The following is a 19,426-nucleotide window of genomic DNA, read 5'->3' as shown; positions in this document are numbered from 1 at the left end:
ATTTTATAGCTATACCAAAGAGATGGTATACCTAAATTCCAGGAGACTCCTCACAAGACGAATGCCCAGTATGTGTGATTTGTTCTTGTCATTACAACTCACAAAAATTGTCTCTAAAATGGAAGAGTTGTGATATGTTTTAGGGGGAGGAAAACCTTTACGATGAACTCATGTATCATTCAGGTATTCAACAACAACAAAGGAGAAATAATAGCAAATATAATAATAATACCAATAATGATACCAATATATTTAACCGTAGTAAACAAAACTCCATCCTTTGAGGACAATAGTATCAGTACTATCATCTTTATTTTTAAGATACTGAAATTGACCCTCAGTAGTTACGATTGTTACATAGTTCCTCTCTGTAGTAAATATGAGAGCTGGAATTTGAACCCTGGACTCCTGATTGAATATTACTCTTAGCTCCTTAATCTTTCCTAATAGACACACCAACTCTTAGACAGAAAATATCTATATTCTAAGGATAAAGTGAGGTGGAATGGTGGATAGAGTACTGGATCTGGAGTCAAGAAGATCCTTCTTCCTGAATTTAAATCCAGTCTCAGACATTAGTTATGTGACCCTGAATAAGTCACTTGACTCAGTTTGCCTTAGTTCTTCATACATAAAAGGAGATGAAGAAGGAAATGGCAAACCACTCCAGTATCTCTATCAAGAAAACCCCAAATGGGGTCATGAAGAGTCAGATAGGACTGATGACTCAACAGCAACACCAAGTATAAAAGACCTCCTTAAGACCTTCAGGGGAGAAAAAAATGAAGGATAAATAGTATATGTCAAAAGCATCTTGTGTCTTTTCAAAGGGAACTGCTAGGCTTGAGAATTAGTCTTCAGTAAACATATTATGTTTCTTTTAGAATCTGGATAATCTTTTTAAAACATTCAAGGAGAACTTCATATTTCTAACTTCAACTGTAGAAGCTTCCTGACTTCATTTTTGGTTTTAGAAAGTCCTCTCAATGTCCTTTGCCTCTGGTATTTGTTTAGCAAAAGAGATGATCCTATCTAAAACAGGGAGATGACTGAACTGACCTTGTTTGAGCAAACCGTTCAAGCCAGCAGTGCTGAATTTTAATATCTGGCCTGTCATTAATTTACTATGTGACCTTGGGCCAATCACTTAATCCTAGTCTCCTCTTTCGAAAAAGTGGATAGCCATGACAGGCAGGTCAGTTGTTTGGTTAGTTTTAAGCCCCAGCATCCAAATGCCGAGCTTAGACTCGTCACGCTGAAGGCTGTTAATCATATACATCACCTATCAAAAGGGATATTGTGAGTCTTAGCTAAATAGTGCTTGGAAGGGGTTTTAAGATCCTCTGATGAAAAGGCATTATAACTGCCAAACATTTGATTCATTATCGTTAATTGGAAATAAAGACTTTCCTTAAAATTTTAATCTCCAAATGGCTGAATGAGGAATGTTAAACAAGTGCTGTTCACTTGAACAAGCATTGACATTTCAAGACATCTTCTGCCTGTGCTGGAAAGGTCTTTCTCAACTCCAAAACAATGACCTTTCATGGGATTCTGATTGAACCCTGGAGTGTACCAGGAGAATGGCTCAGATACACTGATTGTGCACGAGAATTGCAAAGTTATTTGCAGTTTCTGTAAATGGATGGTCAGGAGGCGACAACGCATGTGCATGTTGCACTAAAGTAGTACTGTTTGATTGGATGATCAGGCATAGCAATTCTAATCTCATCTTGTATTATGCTGTTGATTACAGTTCATTGTGTTATGGCTACAAAATCCCAGAATAGTAGTTATGGCATGAAGAAGCCATTAGAGATTATAGACATGAATTTGACTTTATAGAGCATCTTTCATACACTCTACATTTTAAAAATGGAAAATAGAGCTCATGAAATTTAGTGGAAAGGCAAGGAATGGATAAAAAGAAAACTATTCTTGGACTCAATTTTGGCAAAGCAAGCAGCAAAGAAATGTGTCTGTACCAATTTCGTCTAAATCTAACTATACACCTCAAATATATATACAGAGAATAAATGTTACATGGTAGCTAGAGAGCTGATCGTGGAGCCAAGATCTGGGTTCAGATCCTATTTCTGACATGTGACCTTTGGCAAATTATCTAATCTCCCACTCCTATAGGCAACTAAGACTATAATTTAGTTGTAGAAAAGGTTCTGACCAGCATTAATGAAGGAAGTTCCCTCATCTGGGAGTTCCCCATATCCATAAAATCACATTCCATTTTCTGTCCCTATCCCCATATATTTCAATGCTTCTTCGACTTGTAATTTCAGTCAGTACCTTACTGAGATGGATACTTCCATCAAAAGGTACAGATTATACTCTCTCTGTAACTTGTAGATGCTCTTATACCTGGATCCTGACCAAGGAGCTCATTGCTCTTTAGTGAAATCATTGATGAGTCTCTCTGAAGTACATGAGCAAAGTGCTTGGACAACAGATACATCTCTGAATATGTTCAGAATCCATCTAGGTTACCAGAAACTGACTTAGCTTGCATCCCAATGCTATGACCTTTAAGATCACAGTGTCCCTTGAACAAACCAAGGAAACATCAGAGTTGGAATATGTATATATATATATGTATATACACACACACACACACACACATATACACACACACACATATACACACACACAGATATGTGTATATTTTTATACATATGGACATGGATATATCCATATCCATATATATACATACATATATCCATATATACATGCACACATATATATGCAAACTTGTCCTTCAGTCACTTTTCAGTCACATCAATTTCTTCATGACCCCATTCAAGGTTTACTTGGCAAAGATACTAGAGTGGTTTGACATTTTCTTCTCCAGCTCATTTTGCAGATGAGGAAACTGAGATAAAAAGACTTATGTGGCTTTCCTAGAGTCACAAATCTAGTAAGAGTCTGAGGACAGGGTTGAACTCAGGAAGACTTATCTTCCTAAGTCCAGGCCTGGCACTCCAGCTACCGCACCACTTAGCTGCCCATTGGTAAATCTATAATACACAAATATAAGGTACATTATAGATATTTCTATAAGTCAAAGGATTTCATGTTGTATAGCTAATCTTCAGTTGCCCTCTAAGATTTTTAATAAGAGCATTAAAAGTGAAGAATATTTTTTAATGGGTCTAGCTCCTTGGGACTTGAAAAATAAATTCATTCTTTGGTCAACAGTCAAAAATAAATTTGTCCCAGTTGACTTAGATGAACTAATAAATAATTATCAGCTAGGCCTGGAAACAATCTAATCTTAACAATTTTCCAACAGAGTAAAAACCTAATTCCTAGCTATTAATGCACATATATTACACTGTTCCTGAAGGAGCTATGGTTTCATCAGAATGGGTACACAACAAACATTTTTCTTTGTATCTACCTTTATATCTTTAATATTTTCTCCTTCCCTTTCACACCACTGCCACCCTGGTGCAGACCCCTATTGCCTCACACCTGTACTATTACAATACCCTGCTGATGTGACTGCCTATTTCAACTCTCTGTCCATTTCAGTCAGTCCTCCTATTGACTGTCAAGTTCAGCTTTCTAAAGTGCAGGTCAAATCATGTACCTCATCTACTCAATAAACTTCAGTGTCACCCTGTTACTTCTAGGATCATATATAAAATTCTCTATTTGGAATTCAAAGTCCTTTATAACCTGTTCCCTCCTACTTTTCCAGTCTTCCTATACTTTACCTACCTCCTCTTCATATATTCTGCAATATAGAAATACCAGTTTCCTTTCTGATTCTCAGCGGTGATTCTGCATCTCCTGACACCATGCATTTACTTTGACTATTCCCTTGTGGCTATAAAGCTTTCTCTCCTCATCCCCACTTCCTCTCTTTCCTAGTTTCCCACAAGTGCCAACTAAAATCCCACCTTCTGTTTGAGAATTTCTTGTGAGCAGGAATCCACCAACTTCCAAAGCATCCCATTCTCCTTTGGGACAGCTTTAATTATTAGAGTACTTTTTTCTTACCTCAAATCTATACTTGCCTCTGTGCAATTTCTCTCCATTGTCTCAAATGCTGCCCCCCGGGGCCAAGGAGATGTTTGATTCCTCTTTGAGATGATAGTCATTCAAATAATTGAGGACAATTCTCATACCTGCCAAGTTCTGTCTTCTCAGAACTAAATTCCTCCAGGTCTATCAAATCATCCTTGTTTGGTATGAATTGAGAAATCTTAACCATCCAAGCTGTCCTCTTCTGAATACTCTCTAATTTATCTACTTAGGTGGTTCAGTGGATAGAACCCTGGGCCTAAAGTGATGGAAACCTGAGGTCAAATCTAGCTTAATAATTATATATGACCCTGGGCAAGTCACTTGACTTGCTTCTGTTTCCTCAGCTAATAAAATGGGAATAATAAAATTTATCTCCCAGGGTTTTTGTGAGGATCAAATGAAATAATGTTTGTAAAGCATTTAGCCCCTTGACACATAGTGGACCTTTACTAAATGTTTGTTTTTTTTTTTTTTCCTTCCTTCCTAATGCTCAGATATGAACACAATGCTATACAGATAGCCTGATTGGAGTGGAGTAGAGCAGGATCATCTTCCTAGTACTGAACATGCTGCCTCTATTAATTCAGCTTAAATTTTCATTAGCTTTCTGGGTTGCCATGTCATATTGTAAGTTTATGATGAATTTACCATACTCTAACATTTCAAGATCTTTTTCTATTGATTTAGTATATAACCTGTCTACCTCATCTCCTACCTATGAAATCAGTTTTGTCTCAATCCAAGTGTAATATTTACAGCCATTCCTGTTAAATTTCATCTAATTTTGGCTTAATGTTCTTACCTATTTACTATTATTGATTGTTATTAATGTTATATCTCAATTTTGGCATGTTAACTAGCCTTCTCAGCTTTGTGTTACCTGAAAATTTGATGATAAAATAGTATTAATATCATTGTTTAAGTCATTGCTAAAAATGGCAAAATATTCAGAGTCAAAGTCAGGATTTAAACATGATCCTGGAAGCTATCATCAGCACAGAGACAAATATGCCTTTAAAATGCTGAAGTGAAAATTGGTTCATTTTTCTTTCAGGATTTATTGACAATTCTTCCATAATCCAAAGGTCAAGTGGCCTTAATTCACCACTTTTCCAAAGGAGGCTTTTTCCTTTATTGACTTGAAGTTGTCCACTGGAAATATTCTCCCAAGATGATAGCAAATCTTTAATGACTCCTCTTTGTGACCACCATACATTCATAAAGGTAAAAATCTGTTTCACTGTACTACCATTCAACCAACATCTTTCCATCCTCAAAAAAATGGAAGATTTTCATAAATGTTTTGAAAACACTCTAGGTTAATTTTACCTACAAATTTCCCTTAAACTACTTGTGAGATTACCTCATAGGAAAGAATACATATATAGCACTTATTTGTGGTTCTTGACAAAATGATGTGGAATCTTTGTGATCACTCTTTCTTTTCCTAGATGTTCACAAACCATTTCTTCAATACTACATTCTAGGATTTTGTTGGAATTCAGTGTCAAGCTCACTTTCCAGTAGTTTATAGATTCCTTTCTTTTCCTTCAAACAAAATTGGGATATTGCCATTCCCTAATCCACTGGCTCTTCCCTTATTCTTCACAAATATTCAGTGCTAGCAATGGCTCAACAATCACATCTGCCAATTTTCAGTAGCCACCCTAAATTATATTTCCTCTGTGCTCCTTGAAATTAGTTCATCAGAGGCAACTAGTTACTCTTGCTATCTTAGTTATTTAGCGCTCTCAATTCCACTTTAATAAATTTTATTCAGTCCTTTCTAATCCAAAGGTCTTCTCTGTCAGAAGAAATAATGGTAAAAATAAGAGTTTTAATTTAGTAACATTTTTTCATGATATTTCTGCAAAAAAAAAAAAATACGTTTTTCTTCATTCTTAACTTTCTTGCCCAGCCTCAGTTCCCTTTGGATTTTAGTTTCCTGTTGTAATTGGTAGAGAAATGTTGCATATTTCCATCAAATTGACTTTGTTTCTAACTTTTCAATTTTTTTAAAATTGAGCTTGTTGATGTATTGTGTACCTCTATATGCATCTCTTTAAGCAACTACCAAAACTGGTAGTTTTTCCAAAAAAAATTGGAGTTTTATCATTTTTTTCTTTTATAAATATTGAGCTTGGTATCTATGAAATTACCTATCTCTTTTTTTAGTAGGAAAAATTGAGTATTTATCAAATATTCAGTAGTTCTGATTTTGAATTTTAAAAGTCAAGCTGAATTTTTCACCTAAGCATGTTGTATTTTATCTATTTTAATCTAGCCTATCAGTCTAATCTCTGCTTATTCTTTAAGATTTGCACATTTGAGAGCTTCCCAACCTTCACAGATCAGCTTTCCCTGAAAAAATAATAAGCAATTTCTTACCAGTCTTCTGTCTGAAACCTTCTGCTCTCTTCAAAAGCAGGGCATGCTGAAATATGCCTGGCTTTATCCTTCTCACCTATCACAAACTCCATTATGAGGTGAAAACTTTTGCTCTCAATATTCCCATCATTTTTACTACTGCAACTTAACTGAGGAATCTGTCCCTCTATGGGCATGATGCATTTTTTCAATAAAATGCAAGAATAAGAGTGATGACATTTATTTTGTCATTATGTTTTATGAGGCCCTTTACATATATTTGAGTCTTTATTTTTTTGTTTCATTCTCACCGTAACCTTGTGAGGTAGGGAAATTGCATGCAACAGTTTTATACCATTTTACAAATCATGAAATCAATACAACAGAAGTTTTAGTTACTTGCCCAGAATCACACAATTAATTCCAAACATAGGTCTTTTGCCTCAAAATTAATTCTCTTCTCACTATTCCATAGCTGCCTCTCATGCCCAAACCACAACTAAAAGGCATATTTACGAGAACAAAATGGTCAACAAAAACAAGGAACTTCTGCAAATATTTATTTTTGGAAGGCAGTTTGAAACATTCCCAAATATGTACATACTCGATCTACCTTAGCTGCTTTCATACAAATATGACTAAAGGAGAAATCACCTTATAGATAATGGGGTGTGATCTATGAAAAAAAATAGCTGGTGGGTGTTCAAAAGATGCAAAGCATAGATTCTTGAATGATGTCAGCCTAGATCATTGTGTCCAGAGAAAAGGGAATTCTACTGTAGAAGTCAGTCATTCAGCTTATGCTTAATACCTATCCATTATATGGCAGGCACTTTGCTAAGTGCTCAGGTTGCAAACACAAAAGTGAAACAATTCCTTATTTCAGGAATGTTACTGTGTTGTAAGGGGGATACAACTTTTGCAAATAAGCAAATACAATATCTTTAAAAAAATAAACCCAATGTGCTTTGGGAGAGGACACTATGAAGTAAAAAGGCCCTTTGGAAATGGTTGCACTTAAGTTCAGTTTGTCACATTTTAAAGGAGGGAAGGGATGGAGACAAAAGATTGCATTCTAGATTACAATGACAATCTAAGCAAGGCATGGAGACAGAATGGAGAGGAATGTTGTACACCCGTCATAGCATGTAGGCCAATGTGGCTGTAATATGGGATTATATTAGGGTAAGTAATTATCCTGGAAAGATAACTGAGAACCAGATGGTGAAAGGCTTTAAATGTCAGACTGAGGGGTACACACTTTATCCTAGAAGCAATAGAGAACCATTGAATATTTTTAAGCAGGTGAGTGTCATGATCAGACAATGCTTAGGAACATTCATTTCCAAATATTAATTTGGAAGCTCAGCAAAGAATGGATTGGAGTGGACCTTTGGCAGAAATGGGATTAAAGTCAAGGTCTTCTGCTTCCAATTCAACTTCAGGATAATTAATTACTCCATCTGCGATTGTCGTGGAGGTAGGCAAAAGGGAGTCACTGGAGTCTGGGGGATGACATGGCCAGAAAATTAGGAAAATTGCTTTTACAATTGAATGGAGGATGAGTTGGAATGGGGAGAGAAATGAGTTAGGTAGGTCCTCCAGCATGCTATTGCAATAATTCAAGAGTTAGATGATGAGGGCATACACCAAAGTGGTTCCAGTGCCAAAGGAGAGAAGGAAGGGTATTTGAGAGATTTTGCAAAGGTAGAATCAAAAGACCTTGACAATAGATTGCATATGAGGAATTAGAGATAGTGAGGAGTCAAGGATAACACCTAGGTTGCAAGATTGAGGAAATGGTAGGATATTGTTGCCCCCTATAGTAATAGGGAAGGGAGAAGCGGTAGAGATTTGGGAAGATAATGAGTTCACTTTTGGACATGCTGAGTTTAAGATGCCACCTGAAATCCAGTCTGAGATAGCTGAAAAGAGGGACTGGGCAGGATTGGTAGATCTGAGAATTTCTAGCATAGATATTGTCATAAATCCATGGAAGCTGATGATATCACTACGTGAAGTAGTATAGAGAGAGAAGAGGGTCTAGGACAGAAATCTTTCAGACATAGGGGCATCGTCTGGCTGAGGATCCTGATAAGGAGACTAAGGAGTAATCATATAGGTAGGAGGAGAACCAGAAGAATGTGATGTCTCAAAAACCTAAGAAGAAGAAAGTGTCAAGACATGAGGATTATTAACCAGGCCAAAGGTTATAGAGGGGTCAAGGAGAATGAGGATTGAGAAAAGGTCAATAAATTTGACAACTAAGATAGCATCAGTAATTTCTGAGAGAGCAATTTTGGTGGAATAAGGGTAGAACTAGTATTGTAAGGGTTAAGAAGAGAATGAGAGTACAGCAAACAGAGGTCCCTATTGTAGAAGGCCTTTTCAAGGAGTTTAGTCGAAAAGGGAAGAAAAAATGTAGAACAATAGTTGGTTGCTGTCCTTCGCTCTCAAAAAGGACCAAAACGACATCACCATGATAAAGTGAAATTTCAGTCTGTCTGGCTGTGGCTGATGAGACAAGCTCAGAATGCTCTACCACAGGTTGAGCACAGATAGTCCATAATGATTTTATGGGGCAGATACTCTAAATCTGCACATCGTACGCTTACTTTGTGCTGTCCCAATTCTGCTTTGCTAGTAGAGCACAGCACCTTTTCTGATGTGAGCACACCATGCTGAGTGGTCCTGTGCCAGTGTCTCCCATTTTGCACAGCCAAATCCAAAGTTCTTGAGAGAGAGCTTGAGACTGTCCTTTTATTGCTTCTTCTGACCACCATGTGATCATATACCTCATGTGAGTTCTTCATAAAATGGTCTTTTTGGCAAAAATACATTTTGCATTCAAACAGTGTTGCCAGCCCATCAGAGTTGCACTCTCTGAAGAATAGTTTGAATAACTGGTAGTTCAGCTCAAGCAAGGACTTCAGTGTCTGGTACCTTTTCCTGCCAGGTGATTCTCAGACTACTCCTAAGACAGTTCAAATGGAAACGATTCAGTTTCCTGGCATGGCACTTGTGCATGTTTCATAGGCATATAACAATGAGGTCAGCACAATGGCTCTGTAGACCTTCAGTTTGGTAGTCAGTCTAATATTTCTTCTCTCCCAAACTTTTCTTTGGAGCCTCCCAAACACTGAGCTAGCTCTGGCAGTGTGTGCATCAACCTCTTTGTCAATGTGTACATCCATGGAAAGGACACTACCAAGGTAAGTGAACTTATGGACAGCATTCAAAACTTCTCCATTTGTTGTAACTGATGGTTCCACATGTGGATGGTGTGATGGTGGCTGATGGAGCACTTGTGTTTTCTTGGTGTTAATTACTGGGCCAAAATTAGCACAAGCAGCAGAGAATTGATCCATACTTTGTTTTGTCTCAGCTTCAGAGGCTGCACTGAATGCACAATTATCTGCAAACAGAAAATTATGCACCAGCACTCCCTCCACTTTGGTCTTGGTTTGTAGCTTTTTCAAAGTACTTACCATCAGTACAGTAGTTAACCTTAGGGCAGGATTCATCCTCACTGAAAGCATTTGAAAACATGGCTGAAAACATCATGCTAAAAAGCATGGGAGCAAGCACACAGCCATGTTCCATTCCATTGGTGACTGGGAAGGCATGGAAGCATTGTCTACTATCCAGAACCTGGAGAATTTGGTCATGGGAAGTGAGTAGGTTGAGGATCAATGCAAGATGGGTTTGTTTTAGGTGAGGCCAATTCAAAAATGATTCAGTTACTGTGCCACCAAAGAGATATTGTCATGATATTTTAAAGGCCCTGTGGTGTCTCTCTTCCAAAGGCACAAAAGCTTGCCAATCTCTTCTGAAATCTGCTCATCAAATTCAACATTGCATGTGCCCAGTTTTCAGCTCCTCTATGACCATCTTCTTAATATGTTTTACTTTATGCCACTTCTCTCACGTTTCCATTGCACAATATAGGTTCTACTTATGCCCACTATGTGCTTTCTCTCGCCCTTTGAGTCCCCTTCAATTTTACTTCTTCTGAGATTATGGAGCTTTCATGATTCATAGCTATATAATGTTATTAGAATTGTGGTAAAAAAAATGTGGATTTTTATAGCACCGAGAAGCTTAATATCACTAACAGCTCTGTCCAGCTTCTCAAATGCAATCCAGCCTAATATTTTATTACTGTTCAGCATTGTTACTCACTGCTCATTTGAAGGGGGTTCTGCCCAAGAAAAATATTAATCAATGAATAAACAAGCTTTTATTACCACTATTCTGTCTCTGAAAATACAAATATAGTGAGTGAAACCATCACTACTAGAAAGTAGCTTACATTCTCATGATGGAGACAATAAAGAAGGGTTTAGTTTTGCATATTCATGACAAATATAAAGTTAGTGTATATGTAAATATTTTCACTCTTTGGAAATCCGAAGAAAGTCACACAACGACTGAAAAATCTACTGTGCATAACGAACGCTTTTCCTCAACATGTTGACTAGTTTTGCTAAACCATCTCCTTCTTTTTATTCTTTATTATGAGATTGCTTTCTGTGGGATGAGGGATAAAGAGGGAGGAGGAATCTATTGTGATATGTAGGTGATATAAAAACAGAATATATCAAGAAAAAATTATTTTTAAAATAAAATAAAAAGACTGTAACTCTTATGTGCTAATTCCATAAAAGAGGCTATTCAGAAAATGTGTGATTATAAAAAGAATTGGGCCCGACCCTTAGCAAGAGAGAACTAGCAGATGGATAGCCCCAAAACTGCTGTGGTTACCTAGAATGTTTGGGTTTCTTTAAGTTCTAGAGAAAGACCTCCAGGTCATTGACTGGATCTTTAATGAAGGATTTAGGGGAGAATTTGAACAAGAGTAAGACAGAATGACAAACTGTGAATGGCTTGTGTTCCACTCTATTAAGAGTGGCCATATGCTTTGATGGGAAAATCTATCCACTGAAATATTGGAATACTTATACACACACACACACACACACACACACACTTCCACCCATACACATACATACACACTTGCAGGACCAAGCTAAGAGTCAGGAAGACTTCACTTTAAGCCCTTCCTCAGGCACATTCTAGCTGACCTGGGTCACCTTGGGCAAGCCACTTAAACTTCTCAGAGTTACAGGCTCTTCTCCAATGCAGTGAGTTACAGAGAGATCATGATCTACATTAGTGAAGAGATTTTCCACACTAGGGAGTCTCTAAACTACCAAAATCATTGGTCCCTACTCTTTAGAACAGAGAGACAGGGAGAGAGGAAATTGAACCATCCCAGAACATTGCAGTCCACTTTAGGAGTTAGAGGTTTTCAGAGAAAAGACAGATTGTACAGTGCTGCCAAAAGCCATAGGCCTTTGTTTTACATTTCCACTCACACAAAGGAAGGCATAAGGCCTAACATGAAACACTTAGAGTCATGAGAGAGGAATAAGGGGAAAAAGATTGAAGGCAAATGATATGTCCATATCACAATCCCCAGAAAAATAACCATATCACATCTCCTGTAAGGGACAAATGCATCCATAATTCAGCCAGGTGGAGAGTGACCCAGAATCTCAAGTGAGTTTTTTTAACATACAGCAAAAGGAGGATATGAATTAATAATCTTGTGTGAGGTACTTTCCTAATCCAGCATCCAGGTCATAGCAGTATCTTATCTGTCCTTCCTCTTAGTGTAGTACAGAAACATCTGGGTCCTGTGTCATATATCAGGGCAGTTTAATAATATTGATGAGGGCCAGGGGCTTCCCATAGAGAGACAGGGTATCACTGAGATGTATTTGATTGATTTCTTCCCTCTGCTGTAGCCTTGGGGAAACACATAAACACCCCACTGGCCTCAGCACATTCATGGCACCATCACTAGGACCCTGGGTCAACACCAGGAAAGCTTCCAGATCCCTCCAGCCTCCAACAGCACCAACTACCCCACACCTCATCACCTCAGCACAGCACCAGATATGAGGGCCCCCCATTGGCCTCAAGACAACATGAGTGCAGCAACAGGTACACATCCAGGGCCCAGAGTCCCTGACACAAGAAGCCTCAGACAGTTGTCCTTCTACCCTGGGAACAGAGAACATTTTATTTTACAAAAAGGAAAACGGCCAAATATAAAAGAACAAAACAACAACAAGAAAAGAATCTGACCATAGAAAGTTATTATGGTGAATGGGAGGACCAAGACACAAACTCAGAAGAAGGCAACAGCATCAAAACAACTATTAGCAAAGCCTCAAACAGAAATGGAAAGTGGTCTCAAGCCCAGAAAGAACTCATGGAAGACTTCAAAAGGAATGTTAAAAATCATATAAGAAAGGTAGAAGCAAAATTAGGAAAAGAAATGAGAGTGATGCAAGAGAATTATGAAAAAAGAGTCAATAACTTGGAAAAAGAAAATAACTGCTTTAAAACTAAAATTGGCCAAATGGAAAAGGAGGTACAAAAGCTAACTGAGAAAAATAATACTTTAAAAGTAAGAATTAGGCAAGTGCAACTTATGCCTCTATGAGACATCAAGAATTAATCAAATGTAAATGAATGGAAAAAATGGAAGAAAATGTAAAATAATCAATAAAAATAATTAATAAAAAAACACAATTGACTGGAAAATAGATCCAGGAGAGTCAATATCCAGAATCATTGTACTAACTGAAATCCATAACCAAAAGGAGGACCTAGATAGCATTTTTCAAGAAATTATCAAAGAAAACTGCCCTGATATCCAGGAACCAGACAGTAAAATAAGCATTGAAAGAATTCTTTGATCATGTCAGGAAAAAGATCCGAAAATAAAAACTCCAGGAAACATTATAGCCAAATTTAAGAATAATCAGGTCATGGAAAAAATGTAGTATGTAGTCAGAAAAAAACAATTCAAATATTGTGAGCCACAATCAGGATTGCATAATATTTAGTAGTTGTATGGAACACAATGTTCCAGAAGGCAAAGGGGCTAGAACTATAACCAAGAATCACCTACCTGGAGAAAGTAAGCATAATACTTCAAGAGGGAAAAAGGGTCATTCAATGAAATAGAGAATTTCAAGATTTCAAAAAGAGAAGACCACAATTAACCCCCCCCCCAAAAAAAATGATCTCCAATATCAAGACCCAAGACAAGCTTAAAACAGGAAAATAGGAAAAGAAAACAAAAGGGATTTAATGGACTGAACTATTTACATACCTACATGGGACGATACTAGTAATTCTTAAAAAATATATCATTAAGAGTACAACTAGCAGGAATATACATAGATAGAGAGTACAAGCATAAGGCAATTTTGAGGAAATGACATAAAAATAATTAAAGAATGAGAAAGAGGAGTACATTAGGTGCAGAGGGAAGAGAGAAGTGGAATGGGGTAAATTATTTCATATGAAGAGGTGTGAAAAACCTATTATAGAGAAGAGAACGATGAGAGGGTGAGCAATGGGCATTACTTGAACCTTAATCTCACTAGTATTGGCTCACAGAGGGAATAATACATATACTTAGTTGAAAATAGAAATCTATCTTACCTGACAGGACAGTAGGAGGGGAAGAGATTAACTAAAAGGAGAGTAGACTGACAGAAGAGAGGACAAATTTGGGGGAGGTGGTAAGCAGAAGCAAGACACTGATCAGGTGGGAAAAGGTGAAAGGAGAGAGAGACAAACAGGAGGGAAAATAGGATGGATAGAAATATGCAATTAATAACCATAACTATGAATATGAATGGGAAGGATTCTCTCATAAAATGGAATCAGATAGCAGAGTGGATCAAATTCCAGAATCCTACAATATATTGCTTACAAGAAATATATTTCAAACACAGAGTCATACACAAAGTGAAGGTAATGGGCTGGAACAGTATTTATTATGCTTCAGCTGAAGTTAAAAAAAAGGAGGGGTAGCAATTCTGATCTCAGACAAAGCAAAAGCAAAAATAAAAGTAATTAAAAGAGAGAAGGAAATTGCATTTTGCTAAAAGATACCATAGAAAATGAAGTAATATCAACACTAAACATGTATGCACCAAACAGCATACCATCCAAATTCTAAAAGAAGAAATTAAGTGAGTTGCAAGTTCAAAAATTAATGAGAGAGCATTATGAAATGTAAAATAGATAATTTTGATTATATTAAATGAAAAAACTTTTGCCCAAACAAAACCAATGCAACCAGGATTAGAAGGAAAGCATGAAGCTGGGAAACAACCTTTCCACAAGTATCTCTGATAATGGTCTCATTTGTCACATATATAAAGAATTGAATCAAATTTATAAGAATTTAAGTAATTCTCCAATTGACAAATGGTCAAAGGATATGAACATGAAGTTTTCAGAAGAAGAAATCAAAACTACCTACACCCGTATCAAGAAGCACTCTAAATCACTTTTGATTAGAGAAATGCAAATTAAAGCAACTCTGATGTACAAACTCACACCTATCAGATTGGCAAACGTGACCAAAAAAGAAAGAAAAATGATAAATATTGGAAAGCATGGAGGAACGTTGAGAAATTAATGCAATGTTGTCAGAGTTGTGAACTGATCCAACCATTCTGGTGAGCAATTTGGAATTATGCCCAAAAGGCAACAAAGCTTGTGCATACCCTTCGATCTAGTAATACTTCTACTAGGTCTGTATTCCAAAGAGTTCATTAAAAGTGAAAGGAACCTACATGTACAAAAATATTTATAGCAACACTTTTTGTGGTGGTGAAATACTGGAAATTTAGGAGATGCCCTTCAGTTGGGGAATGGCTGAACAAGCTATCCATGTCCAGATAAATAACAGATGGACTCTGAATGCAGATGGAAGCATACTTTTTTCACTTACTTTATTCTTTTTCATGTTTTTTTTCCTTTTGATCTGCTTCTTCTTTCACAACTGTGACTAATATGGAAATATGTTTTCCGTGATAGCATATGTATAATCTATATAACATTGCTTACCAGTTTAGGAAGAGACATGGAGAGGGTAGAGAGGAGAGGAGAAAATATTGAAACTCAATATCTTGTAAAAATGAATGGTAAAAATTGTCCTTGGCAAGCATGACAGAACAGGAAGATGATAAATGTTGGAGAGGATGTGGGAGAGTTGGAACACTAATTCATTCTTGGTGGAGCTGTGAGCTGATGCAACCATTCTGGAAAGCAATTTGAAACAATGCCCAAAGGGCTACAAAAGTGTGCACAGCCTTTGGCCCAGCAATATTGCTTCTATGACTGTATCCCCAAAAGATCATAAAAATGGGAAAGGGTCCCACATGCACAAAAATATTTATAGCAGCTCTCTTTGTGGCGGTCAAAAACTGGAAATCAAAGGGATGCCCAGCAATTGGAGAATGGCTGAATAAATTATGGTATATGAATGTAATGGAGTACTATTGTGCCATAAGAAATGATGAACAAGAAGACTTCAGAGAGGCCTGGAAGGACTTATATGATCTCTGGGCACAGCAACGACCACAGTGCGCGAGAGATTTTTTCTGGAACTCTTGGAACTTCATTCCAATGCAAGGACTTAAAAAAAAATTCCCAATGATCTTTTAAGGCAAAATGCCTTCCACATCCAGAGAAAGAACTACGGAATTCAATCATAGAATGTAGCAGATCATTTTCTTTTGTATTACATTTTGGTTTGTTATATGACTTCTCCCATTCTTTTTAATTCTTCTGCACCATTTGACTATAGTGAAGTTGTATTTAACAGAAATGTATGTGTAGAACCTATATAAAATTGTATGCCATCTCAGGGAGGGAGGGGCAAAAATCTAAGTTATATGGTAGTGATTGTAGAACACTGAAAATAAATAAAATTAATAAAAAATTGTCTTGACATATAATTGGGGAAAAACAAAATATTATTTTTAAAGATATATATACATATAGTTACATATAGGCATATATACACATATACATATCTATCTATAAATAGATAGATGTATGCATGTTTGTATGTATCTAACTACAACACCAAAACTTACATATAGCAGCTCCGACTGTGGAAATGCCTTACTCATCTTCAAGAATAGACCCATAAGACTTAAAACAAATATGAACTACTTCTTGAAACAGTAATTCTGAATGTAGTTCCTTGGACAGATCCTCGATTACGTCTCCTTCTTCTCTTTTTAACTTTTTCATTTTGGAAGAGTTAATACTGAACACAATGGGAGTAGGTAAGTGGGGTACCATAGTTTAAGATTATTTATCTTGTCCACAGAGTGAAGACAGGGTCATTAAATTGCCCTAGCATCTTTCCCTCTTTCATTCATCCCTCTTCTATTTAAAGATGATCTTGTACCTGCACTTAATGATACCAAATAAAAAGCTTATTGCTTTAAAAAAAATAATGACATCTACCTCACAGTATTATTATACAGATAAAATAAGCTAATGGGTGTTTTTTTCAAATGATATATCCAGTTGTGATGATGATGATGATGATGATTATAATATGTACTATTACATGACAAGTACATTAAAGGGAAATTACAAAATTGAAAGAAAAAGAAAATAGTAAATGATAAATTTTCAAAATATTTGAAAGCAAATTTTTTTAAGAGTGATTTACTTACCAAAAAAATTACCCAAGAGAAACACTAGTAACTTCTGAGCAATCAATGGCAACTTTCTCGAAAATCTGTATAAGAATCAATTATTAACATACCACAGGTATCCATGTAAATAAGACAAGAAACAAAAAGATTTTTTTCCATATTAAAATGATTTCCAAAGACAGAGAATCAAATTAAATGTATAGAGAATATAACCCCATTGTGTGATAAATTGTCTCAAAAAGCCTTTTGTTCTTGGTAGAACCTCAATGGTTCACCAACATGGTATTTCTCATGTGTAGGTTCAGATAAAAACAAATATTATTTTATAGATGTAACTGCAGAGAAAATTTTGTTCAATAATTCTTTGATTACTGAAAAAGGCATAAAACAGGGAGAAGTAAGCTGTTCACTATTGGAATAGCAGATGTCTTACACAGAATACAAATAGAAGGATTTATACCCTACCTGTGATGGGCTCCTAAGAGGTTCTTGTTTGTAGATGTTGTTGTGCTGCTTCCATTCAAATCACAGAATAAAAGATTTCCTCTAGGAGATCCATAACCATTCTAAAGAGACTGTCCTAGCATTAAATTAAATCAATGCAACAATTTAATAAATATTAATTAAGCTTTATGCTATTAAAAATGCACACAGTGCTTGGAGAATAGCTAACATACTAGATGATATGAGGAAAAGAAACCTTTAAAGTCTTGAATGTTGAGTTAGGCTTAAAATGGTTAAAATTAACAGGACTATGAAGTCTTTTATTAGGATTCAAAAATCAATTTCACAAATAAAGTATAGTAGGGACATGGCTAGACATCAGTTCACCTAATAAAACTTGGGGATTTTAGTGGATTACAAGCACAACAGGAGTCAACACAGTAATATATCATCTACAAAAGCTAATGAATGAGACTTCAGATAGCATATCGAGAGGTAGAGTTTCTGCTCTGGTCAGACTATAGCAGAAGTATTCATTCATTTCTAGGAATTGGAGATTAGGAAGGATGTTGAAAATCAGAAAGCATCTAGAAGAAGGTGACCAGGATGGTAAAGTGTCTTAAGTCTCTTCCACATGAGATTCAGTTGAAGGACCTGAGAGTATATAATCTGTAGAAGAGAAAACTGAAAGGATGTTTTTGAACATTTGAAGGACTGTTATATGGGAAAAAGATTAGACTGGTTTTGTTTGGCTCCAGAGGCAGAACCAGGAATAATAATAAGTGGGAGATGAAAAAGGCAAATTTAAGTTCAATATCAGTATCAATAGTTATAGTTATTAATAAGTGGAATGGGCTCCACTGACAATTAGTCATTTCCATTTCAATTGAAATTTTCCAGAAGACATGAGGTGATATGTAGTATGTGAGATGTTTTAGTAGAGATATCTTTTTGGCTGTGAGTTCAGTTAGATGGCTACTGAGGTCTTTTCCAACTCTGATGTGATTTCATGATCCTGTCTTAAAAACAGAACATGCTTGGCTGGCTATTGCAATCAGGTTTCATTCATTCCATTCAATAAACACCTATCAAAGATTTTCTCTATGCAAATTCTTGTTGCTAGTGCTACAGATAAGACACAGTCAAGCAATTCTGGCCCTCAAGAAATTAAAAATACAAAATAGGTGAAGAATATGTCTGTCAAGATTACACATGTGACTGAACAAGTAGACTACTCATTTAGCCAATCAAAACATATAGTTTTGGACAGACACTACAGATGAACAATGAACTTGTATTAGAAAAGCATATGGGTATGGGTGTGTGGTTTGTGTGTGTGTGTGTGTGTGTGTGTGCGTGTGTGTGTATGTGAAAATTATATGGGATTTTTAGCTTTTTAACAGCAATAGTCTTATAGTGATGCTATATGGCTACAATGTGACATAGTAAGCTCCAAAGAATCAAAATTAGGGCTAACTCAAAGAACAGTAGAGAGATATATGGAAAATATGGGTAAGTGACGGCATGTTACCAAGGATGATCAGTATATAAGAATTATCATAAAAGGCATCACCTTTTTGTATGAAATTCATGACTCAAAAAGGGGCTGGACTAGCCATGTAATGAAAGTAAAGGACAGCAGATGGCTAGCCCAAGAGCTGTGATGTTACCCACTGAATGCTTTCAAAAGTTTTAAAAAACTAGAGAAAAATCTCTAGAACATTAGGTAGATTGAAATTCTCGATGTAGAATTTTTGGAAGACATACACAAGAATTATAGAGGATGAAATATTATATGGGTTGCTAGCTACAAAGTTGTAAGAAGTTTCAACATAGGTCACATGGATAAATTGAAGATCTGAAGTTTACAATAAAATAACACATTTAGAGCAAATTCTAAAATATACAACATAATGCAGCATATGAAAACATGAATGGTCCTTACAGTAAGAAACAGACAGATAAAGTGTATCCATACAATGGAGTACTTTGAATGCCAGTCTAAGAAATGAATTTAT

General features: G+C 36.2%; 1 long non-coding RNA gene across 2 annotated transcripts in view; it reads right to left on the bottom strand.

Moving 5' to 3' along the window:
* Positions 1–19,426, bottom strand: part of LOC140509696 (uncharacterized) — a 93,109-nt gene that overhangs the window by 14,081 nt on the left and 59,602 nt on the right. The window contains exon 3 of one of the 2 annotated variants that reach the window (XR_011968885.1): positions 17,139–17,544. The exons of the other annotated variant lie outside the window; for it this stretch is intronic. This is a non-coding gene — a long non-coding RNA (uncharacterized lncRNA). Of the gene's footprint in view, positions 1–17,138; positions 17,545–19,426 lie in introns of those variants that run through there. 2 annotated transcript variants of the gene reach the window in all.

This window comes from Notamacropus eugenii, chromosome 6 (genome assembly GCF_028372415.1).
Source record: "Notamacropus eugenii isolate mMacEug1 chromosome 6, mMacEug1.pri_v2, whole genome shotgun sequence".
NCBI classification, from domain to species: domain Eukaryota; kingdom Metazoa; phylum Chordata; class Mammalia; order Diprotodontia; family Macropodidae; genus Notamacropus; species Notamacropus eugenii.
Note: the sequence above shows the minus strand (reverse complement) of the source record. Positions and strands in the feature narration are given on the sequence as shown.